This window comes from Mycteria americana, chromosome 2 (assembly GCF_035582795.1).
Source record: "Mycteria americana isolate JAX WOST 10 ecotype Jacksonville Zoo and Gardens chromosome 2, USCA_MyAme_1.0, whole genome shotgun sequence".
In the NCBI taxonomy this organism is placed as follows: domain Eukaryota; kingdom Metazoa; phylum Chordata; class Aves; order Ciconiiformes; family Ciconiidae; genus Mycteria; species Mycteria americana.
Window position 1 is genome coordinate 100,081,180 of NC_134366.1, and position 16,995 is coordinate 100,098,174.

Consider the following 16,995-nt stretch of genomic DNA (forward strand, 5'->3'; position numbering starts at 1 on the left):
TTATTTTATTAAATTGTATTCACACCCATTTCCCCATACCCAAAACTTGGGTAACATACAACTACAGATATCTAATGCCACAAAAAATGCACTGAAAGTTGTCCTTAATTAAAATAACATGCTTGTGCATTTGAAATTTGAAACCAGAAAAAAAAATTTGAATTAAGAATTTTTTCTTTAAATTTTTTGCCCTCAAAATTAATATTTATTTTGTGTGGCAACAGTACTATAACCTGAACTATCAAGATACTTGGTTTTCTCTTTCTTTAGGTCAATACAGATCACTATTTGCATTAAATAATGCTAGTCTGAAAAATAAGGAAATGGCTGTTAAAATAAAGATGTAATAATGAGACTTGAGCACTTGTACTTACAACATCAGCTGAAGCTTGCTTCTCCTACAGTCTCTGAAGTCCAGCCTGGTAATCTGTGTTGAAGTTTTAAACACTTTCTATTGATCACAGCACCAAATTGTACAGTTTGGAAGTTTGCTTGTAGGTAGCTTTTTGGGGGTTTTGTTTCCTTTTGTTTTGTCTAAAAAAAAAAACCCCCACACCACTTTTGTGAATAACAGATACAAGTAGATTGGGTTTTCATTCCCAAGAGAAAGGGAAAAACACTTTGCTATTTTAATCATCTAATTAAGTAACTGATGAACCAGAGATGTTACGGCTTCATTTTAATTTGTGTCCATTATCTGGGCTTTTTTTTTTTTTTTTTTTAATTCATTCTAATGATTCATTATACTCATGGGAAAACATTAGATCATCTGCCTTTCTTTCAGGTCTGTCGGCAACCAAAATCTCATGAACACAGTAAATGTATAAATCAGCTCTGAATAAGTAATAAATCACACAGTTTGCTCAGTTAAATGATGGATGAAAGTCTTGTAAGAAGAGAGAACTTGCGCTGTTTTGAAAATCTAGATCATTCAAGCCTTCTCATATATATGGGTACCTGCTCAGCTATTCAGAGAGAAGATAGTATTTCCTACCTACCAAGCAACATAATCTAGTTTGTATCCTTGTATTTGTTTCTTCCAATACTTCTGCTACTAGAGAGATACTGCTATTCTGTGTCCTCCATCCTAGAACCCTTCTCATTTCAATTAGATTATCAAGAATTCATTTTTCAAATACTTGTTAAATGTAGCTGTTAGGTAGTGTTGTTCTATACTTATAAACATCGAACAAGTTCTATTATATTTGGTTTGCCCATTGTCAGCAAAGCTGCAAAGAAAGGTTTCTGCGAAGGCCAGCTGACAAACAACAAAGTGTTAAACTTTACTACCCAGAACGCAATACTGTGTATGAAAAAGGAAGATTAGACTAACTGAAGGTAACAATCAAGCTACTTCTAATCTTCAAAAGCCACCTGTGCTCCTTCATGCTTATCCATAGGTTTAAGATAAAAATTATTACACCAATGATCTCAGTGTCAATGATCACCAATGATCAGTGCCAATGATCTCTTTCTTGTAAAGAGTAAAAGCGTGTTCTCATGAGTATTGCAGAACTGCCCTCAAAGTGGGAGTCTTGAGTGAACTGTGGGATTGAGGAAAGAGCACTTGCTTTTGAAGAGTTAAGGGTGAATTATGAGTCCTTTTCTCAGCTCACTTGTCTGAAGTAGCACAGTGGGAGAAGATAAACAAAACCTAGCTCCTCCAAACTTTCTCTTTGAAATTCTAAGCTGCTTACTGTAAGAACCATAGGAGTAATCTTGCTCTCCTTGAGCTTCTGTACTCTGCCCCCAGATGCACATGCTCAAATAAGAGTTAAGCAAAACTTTGGCTATAAAAATACCTCAAACTTGCAACTAGCTTGCATCTTGTTCACTTAGAACTCTGTCAATCAGGATACAGAGCTCAGATTATTAGTTGCTTCTAGTCTGCTTTCTTCTATACCTGCAGGTGATTGTTATACCACACAAAAGTCGGAGAAGATGTCTCCAAGTTAGAGAGTAGGACAACTCCGACCAAAATAGACAAAGCAGATCAAGGGTTATAACTTGGTTATAGGTTAACCTATAACAAAGGTTATAGAAACAAAGGTTCTATAACAAAGGTTATAGAAAAGTTAGCTTCCCTTTATACACCTGACACTGGCCAGAAATCACAAGACAGAGCAGATTTCTGCAGTTGACAATAGATGCCATTCCCTGTTCAGAATAACTGTAATGAAGCAATATGTAGACCCACAGGGCAGCATAAAGGAGAATTGTGGTAGTGCTATGAGGGGGGGTTTGTTTGGTGGGGTTTTTTTGTGTCGTTTCATTTTTGTTTTTTTAAAAAGTCTTAAACTATGTGGTAATTCCAGGTTTCAGTATACCAGAGTAAATCTGGCTAGTTTTTCTGGGTTTACTGGTTCCAAACTCTTATCCATGTTTTTCACAGAACAAGTCTGCATATAGAAATTTGTAGAAGGCCTTTAACTCAAAGTCTCTGATCCCTATAGGTTAAATTCTGTCCCTGTTTCATAACAAGTAGCAGCATATGCCCCAAAAGTTGCTCCAGCATTTGACTTCACAAGCAAGGCAAAATGTCCTCCTTTGCTTCATGTCTAAAAACTTTCAACACAAAACATTGGTTCCTCTCGACCGTGGGCAGAGTCCCAGAATAACTGTTTTAAATTAAGTTCACATAATCTGATGCTCCATCTCCCTTCCTTATCCTTTTGTGACCTGAATTAATCTGTTGACTGAATGCTGAAGCCGGTGCTAGAGGTCCCAATCTCCTAGAGAAGAAAGAGGACTTCAGCATTCTCAGCATTTTGCACCTCAGGGCTCTATGTGATTTTCACTCTGTACATCAATTCAGTTTTATAGCACACTGTGCGATTCCTTTCTGAGGAGCTTCATGTATTAATCACTGTCATCTAGTAGAGAAAATCAGGTCATCTTCTCCGTCTAGATATATTGGATGCACCTTAGATTTCTTTTTATTGTAGCTCCACAAACTGCTTTTGTTGTGAAGTCCCACAGAGCCTCTGTAATTTTTACTAAAGAATAATCACAGGAAGTTAGTTTAATAACTTTTTTCCTCCCCATAGTTCTTTGAAAACTAGGCAAAGTTTTAATTCATTAAAAATTTAATGAAATGCTTCATTTTAATAATATCACAATAGGTTACTCTGTGTGTCTCCACCCATATGCATTTGTTGTGCAGAACTTTTCCTCATCTTTTATATAAATCTTAGTAGACACGTTTGTTCCAGTAACTTGATAAATATTTCAACAGATGCATGTCAACGCTTTATGTTAAAGTTAGAAACATTAATTGAAACCTTCCAGGTGGCACAATACAGGTGACAGATGCATAACTGACATTGAGAAGGAAGGGAATGAAGAAGACAAATATGGCATTTTACATTGCATGATCTCGTTTTTACAGTTTTGACTGCACATTTCCTAAAAGTCCAATAATTAATTATATATTTTGTAATTTAATACAATTACTTTAATAAGGTCAACAAAAAATAAATCACTAAGTGTAGTCAAAGGATCTATTATTCAAAAAGCTATATCCAGCTCATTTTATTTTTCAGATTCCAAACTGATCTCAAATCAATTTTCAGCCAATACCACTTGCAAGAATTTTGATTTCTGTAGTACAAAGTTCTCCAGGTGCAGTAACCAGTTCTTAGCATTTGAACATAGCCCTGGCTGCACTTCTCATTGGTGAGCATACTACATATATCATATGAATATCAGATGGCTCTTTTTTATTATATAAAATTATCTGATAACTTCATTCTGAAAAGTCTTTTTAACTTGGGGATGCTCGATAACTCTTACATTCTGTGGCATCTCTTAAACAAATAGGTCTCTTCCATGCATATTACCTTCGCTTACTTTTTACCTTTTCAGAAGAGCTCCGAGTCACTGGTTCATACATAAGTTCAACACAGGTTTCAAGGGACATACCCTTTCCAGTTCAACCTCTATTTTACCTTTCCTATGCTCATGAGCCCCAGCAACTCATTCAAAAGCCAATTAACCCAATCTCCTGGCTAAGCTCTTTGTTTCCTTACACCTGACTCCGTAGCCCTTCAGACACACCTCATACATTGGAAGGAAAAAACAAAAAACCCCAAAAATAAAACAACAAAGAAGCTGAAAAAACTCCACCTCTGAATCTCACCTATCTTTTTTTCTGACCTGTCTTTGCAGAAAGACCTGACCTGAGAAGTAAACATCAGCTGTAACACTGTAACATTTCCACTAAAACACTGTAAAATTTCCACTTGCATTTCCTGCACATGATTTGCCGTGTCTGGTTTCCCTAGAAGCAACAGTCCTTACCTTTTCAGGATCCTCTTTGCCTTTCCTTTTTGATCTTCCAAGGCTTGCATACTATTTTCTTGTGCTTTTCTTCACAGTAGTCAAATTACTGGAAAATGGACTGTCCTGGTTTTGGCTGGGATAGAGTTAATTTTCTTCCTAGTAGCTGGTATAGTGCTGTGTTTTGGATTTAGTACGAGAATAATGTTGATAACACACTGATGTTTTAGTTGTTGCTAAGTGGTGTTTACACCAGTCAAGGACTTTTCAGCTTCCCATGCTCTGCCAGGTGCACAAGAAGCTGGGAGGGGGCACAGCCAAGAGAGTTGACCCAAACTGGCCAAAGGGCTATTCCATACCGTATGGTGTCATGATCAGTATGTAAACTGGGGGGAGTTGGCTGGGGGTAGCAATCACTGCCTGGGGACTGGCTGGGCATCAGCCAGCGGGTGGTGAGCAGTTGTATCACTTGGGTTTTTTTCTGGGTTTTGTTCCTCTCTCGCTCTCTTGTTGTTTCCCTCTGCATTATTATTATTATTATTTTTTCCCAATTATTCAACTGTTCTTATCTCAACCCATGAGTTTTCTTACATTTGCTCTTCTGATTCTCTCCCTCATCCCACTGGGGGGGGGGGCGGGGAGGGTGAGTGAGCAGCTGTATGGTGCTTAGTTGCCAACTGAAGCTAAACCATGACACGGACAGATCTGATTTATAAGGATAAGATGTAACAATTAACTTTACAGAACCCACACCCAGCATTTCAATGGCGTTGACAAACCATAGTTTCAGTTCCATTTTTAGTGAAACTCTCAAGGCTTTTCACACTGAGAAGAGACAAAGCCATGCTCCCAGGTTCCACCTAGAGAAGCTGGGTTTAAATAGTGTAGAACTCCACTGGGACACAGGAGAAAAATTATTCTCCTACTCCCTTCAACCAGGATAGCAGCTTAACCATTTTTCAGATTCTACTGAAGTCTCCAATTAATTTCCATTTCCATCTCATAGAGTTACACAATAATAGCAAGCTCTGAAGTAATTTATGTTTACTACAGTGGAAAAAACGTGGCCTGGTTTGGGAGGGGGGTTGGGAGGTGTTGTTTGGTTTTTTTACTACAAGTACTTCAAATAAAGAAGAAAATATTTGCAACTGCTTTACATATATCATTTCAGAAGCTGAGGAAAAGCATGCTCACATCTCCTCTAGAGCTGCTTTCGTGGTTACTGCTTTCATGGTTACTGCCTAGGTTTCTCTGACATCTTTCAGCTAGTTTGTCCTGTCGTGTGCATGTTTTCTCAGAATGCCTTCTCAGATTTATTCCTTTAAATTTGACAGATACATACTGCAGCTTTTCTAGAATGGTTGTTCCGTCAACAGCTATTACTGCTGTATGTGCTGTTTTCCTAACTCAGCTAAATATTAACATTTACTAAACCTTTTCCTATTACACTTAGGAAACAGTAGTCAATTGACCTATAAAAAACATGCAGTGTAAATACTGGAATCCTTTACTGGTACCCAGTTCCATTTTGATTTAGTATAGGCATTGCATTACCAATGCCATTGCAGCTCAGAGGACCTTATTAATAAGCTACGTTACTTTAGGATGGCATGACTTTATGATTAACATTATTGTGGCATAATAATCCTGACAGATATTTAACAGTGACAAAATAAAGGAGAGACATAAAGTATAAAAAACAATCTTAGTATTTTGAAGACTATGGCACATGCTATGCAAAATCAGGAATGCTGCAGTTCATGAAAAGCAAGGGAGCTTTTAAGTTAAGAGAACTTAAGAAAAACAATATGGCCATGATGACTTTTCCCATTGACACATGGAACTAAAAGAGCATCAGGGCCACCGAGTTTCAGCTTTAACCTCCAGCTGTAATCTGCAGCTGCCTAGCTCACATCCCTCCCTCTCTAGAATTCCACACAACAACACACACTATGCAAGTCATTTATTCATTTCCAGTATGGAAGGCAGATAAGGGGCTAATTTCTTTTCACTACCTAGAACTTGGTAAAACAAATTAGGCAAGAGAAAGAAACAAACATATAAGCAAAATGTTTACATTCGTGGTTCAGTTACGTGTTTTTTCTTCCCACTGCCTTTGCTAGAAGCTGCATATGTGAAAAACATCAGGCTGTCACTTTAGAGCTACAGGGTATCGTGCATAGTCCTCTCCCTACGCAGAAGCCTTTAGGTTCTGTACTCCTATAATAAAAATATTTCATGTGTCTGTCAACTTGATACTTTTCCACATACCTCTAAAATTTCCAATATCACTGAAGATGAAAAAAACCAACCTTATGAATACAGTCTAATCTCCACCTCTGATGAGCGTTCGACTACCCTCTCTCCAAAAATTCAGCTCTAGGTGTAAGGTGCTGCAGTATCACTATGACTCCTAAGAAGTTTATTTTGGTGGGATAGCATTTCAGGCTATATTCCTGTCAAAGAGTTATCTGTGAATTCCCACTAGTGTTCACTCCATATAGCATTTGAGTCTGTTACAGGCCTCAGCTATGGTAGCTTGACTTCAGTCTTCATTTGTAGTGGCTCATGGGGCTTTTTATTTATTTTTTTCCCTTCACAAGGTCTTTGTTCGGTCTCCTTTGTGTCAATCAAAACAATTGTCCTCACGCTAATGTTAATATTAGATAGCTTTTAAAACCTTCATTATCCTTTTTTTATTAAAAAAATTGTTTTTATTCTCATTATTTACTTATTAATAACTGTATTTAATGTAAGAAAACTGGGGTGGGTGTGGGTGTTGGGGTTTTATTGAGTTGCAGCTTTAAAATCCATCCATATTGGAGATTAACTTTAGAACGAGGGCTTACATTTTGATTCCATGAGCTTTTTCCTTTCTATAGGAGTAAAAGAAATCTGAGTAACTCTGCTTTCTATAACAAATATATTTCAAAAGGCTAAGACAGTCTCAGACAGGATAGCACAACATAATGCTTGTAACAAAAGGAACTAAAATAGGCCTCTACGATCTCACCCAAAATATGTTCCAGGAACACTTTTTTCAGCTTTACCCTCTGAACAGAAGATGTTCTAACATCATGAAGACATTCATACTTCCAGCACAGGGTGCAAGCACTTCATTTTCACAGTTTAGATCAGAATCCAAATCTGTTAATACAACTGTATTGAAAACACCAGAGGGGTAATCATTATCAATTTTTTTTCACACACTGTCAGGAAATGAAAAGGTATAGGACACTTGTTATCCTAACAAAATTGTTGGAAACAAACACTCATTGACTGACCTACCATTTCTGCATCAGAACTATATTAGAATGCTTCCAAAATAAATAATGACAATGCTTCAGGCAAGTATTATAGTATTATATCAAACAGATGTTAGAGTTTTTAAAATCCTCACTTACTAAGGATAGGGAAGCTCGGAGAAGATTTATTTGAGCAGGTATCTGAAAGGCCAAATCCAACTCCTGTTAAAAGTCAGTTGCAAAGCTTTTGTCAGGTGTAAGCAAAAGCAGAATGAAATCTAGACTGATGATTTGTTTTTCCATATGATATTTTAAAAACAGCTTTGCAGCATAAAAAACATTTTTACTAAACTTAGGACTTTTAAATCTGGAGGCAAAAAAACAAGTTTGATTATGTTAAATTATGCAATCCAGATTTATAGCAACTTATGCGTTCAGAAGTGCATGTCACAGCCTAGTAACGGTGTCCCCCAGTAAAGGGCAAATGCAGGTATTTTCATACTTATCTACCTAATCTGCTTCATATTCTGCTATACATTCCAACCTTCCATTGAAAGAATGTTTAAGATTTTGCTAACACTTTCCTAAACTACAAGTCAGACTTTTTTTTTTTTTTTTTTACTGTTTATCCCGCTAAAATGCCAACAGCTCAGATTTGGGGCGTGCCTAACTTAACTATAGCAAGACCAACCTGTTTTGGCCAGATGTTCTGATGGATCTACGCTGCTGCCCAGTTGGTTTGGCTTACCTGGAATTACTGCTGATTTTTTTTTTCTTAACTAAGCTATTTACATTCCCAACATTGTACTCAAATTGTGCCAGGCACTATAAACAAACGTCTGCAGTTTAGGGCAGATCATCTGGCAACCTAGACCTTAGCAGTCTTACTCCTGCATGAAGTTCCACTAAAGACTGTAGAAAAGCTATTTCCTGGGGCCAAATATTGCAAGCTTTAAATTTTACATTTTCTGCTTACAAAGTCCTGATTCTTCCATTCTCTGTCAATCTTGTTGAGCATAGGGTCCTGCCTACTGCATGTACTTTGTGCTTAGTTCCCATCCTAAATGCAGTGTTTTCACATTTCTGTACATAAATTACTGCAACTGAAATTGCAGTCAGAGTGACTTTCTACTTCCTTCTACGATTTGGTGTAATTCTCACTATTTGGAGGTATAATCCAAGCTTCTGTTTGGTTCCTGAATCTTCACACAGATTGCTGTTTTGCTAGCCTACTTCTAAACATACACACAGTCTATACCTGAATCTTTTTTTTGTCTAGGTAAGTCACTCACCCCTGTTAAAAAGCAGTATTTCTCTGCCCCTAATTGAACACAAAGACATCCTCTGATAATCCTTGGAACTGGCAGGTGCCACCCTTTACTGCCAAACACCAGAGTGCAGGTAAACTACTTCAGGAGGAGGCAGGGACTCCCTGTGTTGTATTAATTGCCTTCTGGGCAGAATCTAGCCTTCCCTCAAGGCAAACAGACAGATCCTATTTCCTCATGAGTTTGTAACCTGGAAAGAGCCACTGCACCTAAACTAGTCTTTCAAGTTACTGCAGATCCTAGTGTTCCCTGCCTGCTCAGCCTTTCCATTTCCTGCCTTTGGCAGTTGCACCATAGGATCCTTTTAAAAGTGAACGGATGCAACACAAACAATTATGGCACCTGAAAGTGCACTATACAGAACAGCTTTAGCAAAGAAGTAGGAAGAACAAGAAATCCTAGTCTTCACAATACAGAAATCAAGTGCATCTTAAGCACAAGTGGCTTTCCAATCCTGATCTGCAGGGATGTAGTGTAATTGCATCCTCTTAATACCAGCTCAGAATCTGGGCTGAGGCAGTTTCTAAAATGGGCAAAATAAACAAATAGCTGGGAACAATGAACAGCAATGGAATAAAAATTTATTCTGTACTACTTTTTAAAACAGAGCCGCAGGAAATGTGTCTAAATGGTGATTAATTACTTTATGAACAAAGCCCTTACTTAAATAGTAGTTGAGCATGAAGCTACCCCCCACACCAGTCATCCTTAATTTAACTAATCTTGATGTTCCTAGAGGTTAATTTAGTAGTACTGAATAAATAGCTGGAGGCATTGAACACTACCACAGAAGAAACTAACTCAGCAGGAGATAACCCAGATTCATACTTGTTCTCATCTTAAAATAGCATATGGATCATAGAATAGAATTTGCTAACATTGAAAACCCAAATTCTTCTATACTCTATGAAAACTTAAATCCTACTTTAAATCACTGTAAATAGCTCACAGCTTCCTTTCTCTTCCAAAGCAGTTTGACTTTAGAAGCTATTAAGTGCCATTTTTCCTTTACCAGACATCTCTGGAAAGTTTTCCTATTTCTCCTCTTTTAGTTACAGGATATCCATTAAAACAAAACCCAAGACATTGGATCCTCCATTCCCACCAATTATTATCCAAGGCTTTAATCAATTTCTCTAATATTTTTAATTAAAACATTCATAACATCTCTGAGAGGTAAATGTAGTAACACATCCCATGATACAGATGACGAAACAGAATCCAAATTATCTGAGATAGTGTCAAAAATAATCTTTCTTCTTTTTTAATAATGAAATACCACACCACATTTCTTTATAGATCAAAACATTTACTCTTTGAACACTGAAGAACTACACAAAGTCATCCTTCTTAGAGGTTGATACTGCTGAAACCTGCTGTTAATTTTAATCCAACATACTGAATCACAGACTAATTTGGTCAGTCTTAGCACATAGAGTCTTGGTTTATATTTAAATCTGCTTCAAAATTCAAGTGAACAAACACCCATTATCCCAAGATGAAGCTAAATAAAAGCAGAAATGAGATTCTGAGGGTTGAACATAAGCAGGTTTTAGTCATTTACCTTTATATTGGGAATAGGCAAGGACTAGCCTGATTTCTCCTGCAAGTAGAATGTGAATGAACCAGAAAATCCCCTCCAGATTTAAGAAGTCATCTTTGCAAGACTTTCATCAAGATTAATACATCTATGAGAAAAAAGACATTTCACTTAGGACACTGTCCAGTTCATATTTTTAATGCATTCATGACTAAGATACTAGACTTTGTTTTAACTGAAGTCTAGTAACTTTCAGAGCCAGGCTAAGAAATTAATGCATTACTAGTATCAGCACAAGTCATATATATACAAGCATTTAACAAGTTGATAATGTGCACTGAGATATTGTCATACCTACCCATTACCTTTCTAATATCCATGATCAAAGGCCCTCTTACAATTTCCTGTGGGTATTTTATCTTATTTTAGCTTGCACATTGTTACAGACTTACACTGTGCTCTCAGAGCCACATTTGTTTCCACACATTTCCATCTTATCATTCACATCAAAACTTTCACTATACAGAATGAGGCTGAAGAACCCTAAATAACCCTAATCAATACTTGCCTTATAGTCAGGTTAGTTATATCATGGTGCTTCCTCACAGGACTCTTAACACCTACCTACAATACTGGCTAAAAATGTTGGCATGCCACTCATCATTCAGAATCAGCATATACCCAAGAAAAAACAGTGTTTTCTCTATTTAAAATAGTACAGCTAGATTAAATGATTCCATTACTGAGTCATGTGCTATATTTTTAAAGGCCTTCTTCAGAGGATTAATTTCCAGAAATCGCAATTCCAGTTCACATGTAAGGATTTCAGTGTTTTAAAACAAATATGTTTACTGCTATTTTCTTACAGAATGTGGGAAAAATCATTTTTCCAATGAAAGTTTTGGGGGGTTTTCCCTCCTTTCTTAACACCCATAATTCATACATGTGCCAAAAACCCCACATCTAAATGCCCAGAAGACTTCCCTGGTATTTCATTTATTTGTTTTGCAAAACAACCTTAAGCCAACATTACAAGACACCCAAACACCAGGTCAGACAACTTTTTAACTAATATTTTACAGTTTTCATCACTTTAAATAGTCAGGTCACAAAGAAGAAAAGCTTTGCAACCTGTACTTTGGTCACACTATTCAGGTCACTTCTATCTGTAAAGTCCCGGAGACCTTCCTGAGAATGTGCCAGGTATCCTTCTACATAACAGTTTCAAGAAGACATTTGTAGATCTCCTAGTACCATAAGATAATATAGGAAAAGATATGAAGTGTGCTTAAAAATGAAAGCAAGATGATAAGAGGAGTAGCAACTTAACAGATGAGTAAAGATTCCAGACTGCTGTTTGCACATCCAGCTTAGCTTTAGCTACCCTAGTAGACAATAAAATGATGAAAACATCACACAGAAGTAGCAGCCAGCTCTTTCCAAGAGTAAAGGTATGAAAAACAGTTTAAATGCAAATTAGCCCACATATATTTTGTCTAACACATCCTGATAGGATAACGTTATCTTTAACAGTTTAAGGTATTTAAAATTAGTAATAACAAAAGATGGATTTTGCTCCAAGGCAGTGTTACTCTGGTATGGAATCTGAGTTTTTGTGGATGGCATTCCTACTTATTTACTCACAGTACTGTGTGCTTAACATTGTAATTTTTTTAAATCTCTGCCTGTGATATCCTATTCTCTTTGGAATGAGTTTCCTGGGCTCCCTTTCCCATAGTTCGCCTAGCTCTTACCTGGGAATGAATTCATTAGCAAGTAACACTATAAGAATTTGGATTCTTACCTGGAGTAATGATCAATCCTTCCTGTTTAAACTTAGGCCTTAAAGCATAGACAGCATTCTTTGATTATTTTGGGGGAACAGAAAGATATAACAGGACATCACCGCTTCCAATCCTAATGTCTTTGATTTAATTGTGAAAATGTACTACAAATAGAAGAATTACTTCAGGTGAATAGCACCTAAACTATAATTAATGTGTCAATGAAGTTTCAGGGTTCTAACTTAGACAAAAGGAGAGCAAAAGCACAGATACATAAATTCTATCTACAAAACATAGTGTCTACTTCAGTCATGAGTAATTTCACTGAAGTCATTGGAGAGCTGCTTCTGGAAAAACTATCATTATCTGTCACATACTTCAAAGATTAATTTCAGAAACGACTATTACACTAACAGTCTGATTTGCTGTGCAGCAGGTTGTAATATTTCCACAAAGTATTTCAGATTTAGCACCTCTTTCCTGGGAAACTATCCAATCTTGATTTAATTCAGTGGGTTTAGTTCACATAGATGGTCCAACTTCATTCAAAATACAAAATTATTCTGCATAGGTATGAGTTACTAACTATCAAAGAGTTATACAGTTTGACTGCTTGAAAGCTTTTTGCAAGCTTCTAGCATTACCTTGTTCAACCTCTCAGCACTCCCATCCAATAGCAAAAGACATAGAAAAACCACATAGCTTAAGCATACCTTCACCCTAGTGGCTCCAGCTTCCACCCCAACAATTGGGTTTAGACTAGAAATTGTGTTCAAGGTTCAGCTGGCACTAATTACCTGTAAGAATTTTGTCCTTTCCACAGCTGGTTCCTTAATCGACATCAGATACAATCAACCTTTAGCTGAGTAATTTTGATGCAACATTTTACCAGGTTATATCTTTTCATTTTACCCATAGCTGGGGAGAAGTACACTACATTGTGTACTCCTCTACACAATGTAGAGGAGTATTGGAAACATCAGGAATGCAACACAGCACCTGGAACCATAAAGTGAGCAAAAGCAAGGTCAAGAAAATAAAAAGGAGCTTATCACTCTAGCATCTAGAGCAAGTCACTTACCAGTAGTCAGGGCAACAAAACAGGGAAACAAAAAAAATACAAACCATAGGATGGAATTCAGGACACAATTAAACAAGACAGTTACAAGGTCAAAGTTAAGGCTTTGGTAACACAGCCTAGAGACGTGATAAAAAGCAAGAGATAATAAAATCCCCTTATATGAGGTCTCAGTAAGGCAACCTACTAACCAAACAACTAATGTAGCCCCCAGCTGACTGGCTTGTGGAAACTGCTCAGGGGTAGCTGCAGGCTTGCCAAAGCCTCATGGTAATTCTGCAACCAGTTCAGATTAAGGTGAATGCCTTAACACTGATTGAGTTCCCTAGTTTGACTGACTCTTCTTCCTATTAGCTAGCCCTGACCATTGAATGTAAATTCACTTAGTCTCAGGCAGGGTCCCCTCTAGAAATAAGAGTTGGTTCTTTCCTATTTATTCTCCCACTGACACGTACTGTATTGAAAAACAGCTTCAGTGTGAGTGCGTATTTTTTTCTGCCCGTGATCTGAGCTCCTATAGAAAGTTTGATCCTTTGTGTTTCTTTCCTGCACCTGATGATTTCACAATACTTCACTTAGCAGAGCAAGTAGATGCTTCAGAAAGAATTGTCACGTGAAAACAGATGTTCAGATAGAAGAAAGAAAACAGTTCAAACTTCCTAATAATTTTTGATTAATGACTTGAATTTGCCATCTGCATAAACAACTCCTACTTCTAATACTATGAGCTAATATAGCCTGTGGTTATGTTTGGCATTACAAATTCTAAAAGAATACATTTATGAGGATTTTTTTTTTTTTTTTACTTGGATAAATTAGTACATTCTTATTTACTAAAACCCCAGTTTTGTACATGGTCTGGGTGCAGGAGCCCAGGTTTGGCAGCAGGGGGCTGCAGGGATTGCCTCTGTAAGGAGAGGCTGGGGCTGCCCCGTGCTTGACACGGCCAGTTCCAGCCACCTCTGCAACGGACCCACTGGAGGACACGGCTGAGCCCCTCAGCTGCGGGTGGGGTGCCTTGGGAAAACATATGTAAGTAAGGGCAGAAAATGCCACAGGGTGAGAGGAGCAGTGAACAAAAAAGAGTGAGAAACAACCTTGCAAACCCCAAGGTCAGAGAAGAAGGATGGGCTCCAAGTGCCAGAGCAGAGATTCCCCTCCAGGCTGTGGAGAGGACCCCACGCCGGAATAGGTGGATATTTTCTGAAGGAACTGTGGCTTCGGGAAGGACGTTAGAGAAGGGGAAAAGTGCGAGGAGGGAGGAGCAGCAGAGAGGAGCTGTTATGGACTGACTGCAGCCCCCATCCCCCTGTGCTGCTCTGGGGGCAGAATGGGCGGAGCGGGGGTGGGACGAGAGATTGAGAATGAAGGCATGAACATAAGTCTGGGAGCAGGGGAGGAAAGATGGTATTTTAATGTTTATCTTTGATTCTTACCACCCGAACCTATTTTAATTGGTAATAAATCAAACTAATTTTCCCCAAGTCAAGTCTGTTTTGCTTGTGGCAGTATCTGGTAAGTGATCTCCCTGCCTTTATCTCAACCCACAAGCTTTCTCATATTTTCTCCTCCTGTCCTGTTGAGGAGGGGAGTGAGCAGTTGGGTGGGAGTTTGGCCTTTAGCCAACATTAACCCACAAAGTATATATACTAAGTTCCCCTTTAGGAACCAGGAAACTAAATAACTTACTGTGAATACTAAATGAAGGCTTCAACCACATCCATGTTCTAGACTCATCTGCCCAAAGAAATTTTTTCATGCTATTTGTCAGGAAAAAAATGAGATAAGAAGGTTATCAGTTCTGTTCCGTAACTATAAGAAAGCTGATAACATCATTGTTTTTATATGTTGGTGAGTCTAAGATCAATGGATTATTTCAGTTTCACTCAGTATAAAATCTATAAGCAAAGTTCCTTTGAACTGTATGGGGGTGCTTTTCTCAATATTGCCTAAAGTTAATTTAGAAAAAAAAGTGTTTGAAGTTCCTTGGGATTGGATCCACAGGGTGCTCTGTCTTTTAATGAAAGCATATTTTTCAGCAGCATACATTACTTTACCGAATGCTTATTACTAACATTTTGCGTGAGTTATGATAATGTTTTCCAGCAATAATAAAAAAAAAATTGTCTTGTTCCCTAGATTTATTTAGTTTAAAACACATACCATTAAAGAAAGCATAGCTGCAAGTATACAATACTGATTTCTGTTATGAATCCTCTGTCACGTATTTGGAAGATTTCTGTTATCAAGACAAGAGACCTGCTACCTGTATTGCTGAAGTGTGCTGATTTGACAGAAGTATGTCCCTGATGAGCAGCTAAATCAGCTTTTCCTTTAAGGCTCTCACTTCCTTTGATTATTCACTCAATGTAGTTTTTACTTTCTTTGATAAATTTATAAAATCTCAAACTAAAAATATCTATGTTAGTTAATGTTTAAGTTCACTGAACAATTCTACCATGAGTTGCATTATGATATTTTTTCAACTGAACTCAGGAGCAAAAACTATAAATAGAGAACTGAATTTTTATAGATGTAACTCCCCCTATTTTATTCCTTAATTTTTTTCCATCTTATGAAATAGTTTCTTTTGTCAGACACTCATATTTTCTTGATTCTAGTAAAGAGCTAATATTCTGAAGCAACATGAATCTTTTCAGACAATTGAGATATCTAGCCATTAGGATAATATAAACACATATTTAAGGAAACAGAAAAATACTACAGCAAAAGTTGCCATTTTAACAGTGGCAGATTTGGATTTTAGCAAAGCATTCCTAATCCTCAGTAATAACTATGTGCCTTCCAATTTTAGAAAATAATGATATTCTTAAATTTAGAAATCATATATAAATTTTTATCAAGTATAATTCATTTCAATTTGAGGACCACCTGGAGCACTAATACAGACAAGAACAGTTCCAGTCTTTAGGCTGTGCTGGCCATTACAGTAGCAGAACATAGGCAAATGACGTACATACTTGTCAACATCTGAAATGCAAACATGCACGCCTATTCTGGAAATGTAACACAGTTCAGGAGGAAAAAAACAAGTTTGGTATCTTAATTCCAACTTCATTTTTATGAAATGGGATTTAGATTCTACATTACTTATATATTTCAGTTCCCTAAATCTTCCTTTATGCAGCTGCTTTATATTGTATTTTTATTTAGTTATTTTTCAATAACTATGACAAAAAAGGATATCAGTACATATAGTACTGTATTTTTATTATTTACCTAATGGACAAAGCTTTAAAAAAATCAGAGTGAAAAATTCACAGTCTTGTGAAGTTACTTATGATAGGTCTCATTTTAACTCCATAAGCCTCAATAAAGCTCATTGAAGTTCTCTAGAAATGATTAATGATGAAAGAAATGATGATGTTGGAAAGTCATACCTGAGAGAATAATCTTTAGGGCATACTTACAGGCACATGACTAGCAGGGGATCTAAACACACTGTGGGGCTAACAAAGTAATGAAAGGATATCTGGAGCTATCTACAGCAATGACAGCAAGGACTGCATCTACATGGCTCATAACCACACTTTAATATTGAGGACATCAATACACAAATTTTAAGTGTCCTACCATCTTGTGGGATCCTCAAGCCTAGCTAAACAACAAATACTTACTATTCACAACATGGAAAAAGTTAATAACAGAGGAGAAGATATAATGGGTCACTGAGTCCAATCTTTTAATTATCACTGTTTTGTTACCTGTATTCAAGTTGAAT

At 37.1% G+C, this 16,995-nt stretch overlaps 2 long non-coding RNA genes across 6 annotated transcripts in view; both read right to left on the minus strand.

Annotated features, from left to right (window-relative positions):
- LOC142406722 (uncharacterized) overlaps positions 1-13,064 on the minus strand; it is a 98,321-nt gene extending 85,257 nt beyond the window's left edge. Inside the window, exon 1 of the long non-coding RNA XR_012774678.1 lies at positions 12,973-13,064. This is a non-coding gene — a long non-coding RNA (uncharacterized LOC142406722). The remainder of the gene's footprint in view (positions 1-12,972) is intronic.
- LOC142405924 (uncharacterized) overlaps positions 1-16,995 on the minus strand; it is a 757,404-nt gene that overhangs the window by 656,869 nt on the left and 83,540 nt on the right. The gene's annotated exons all lie outside the window — the stretch shown is intronic.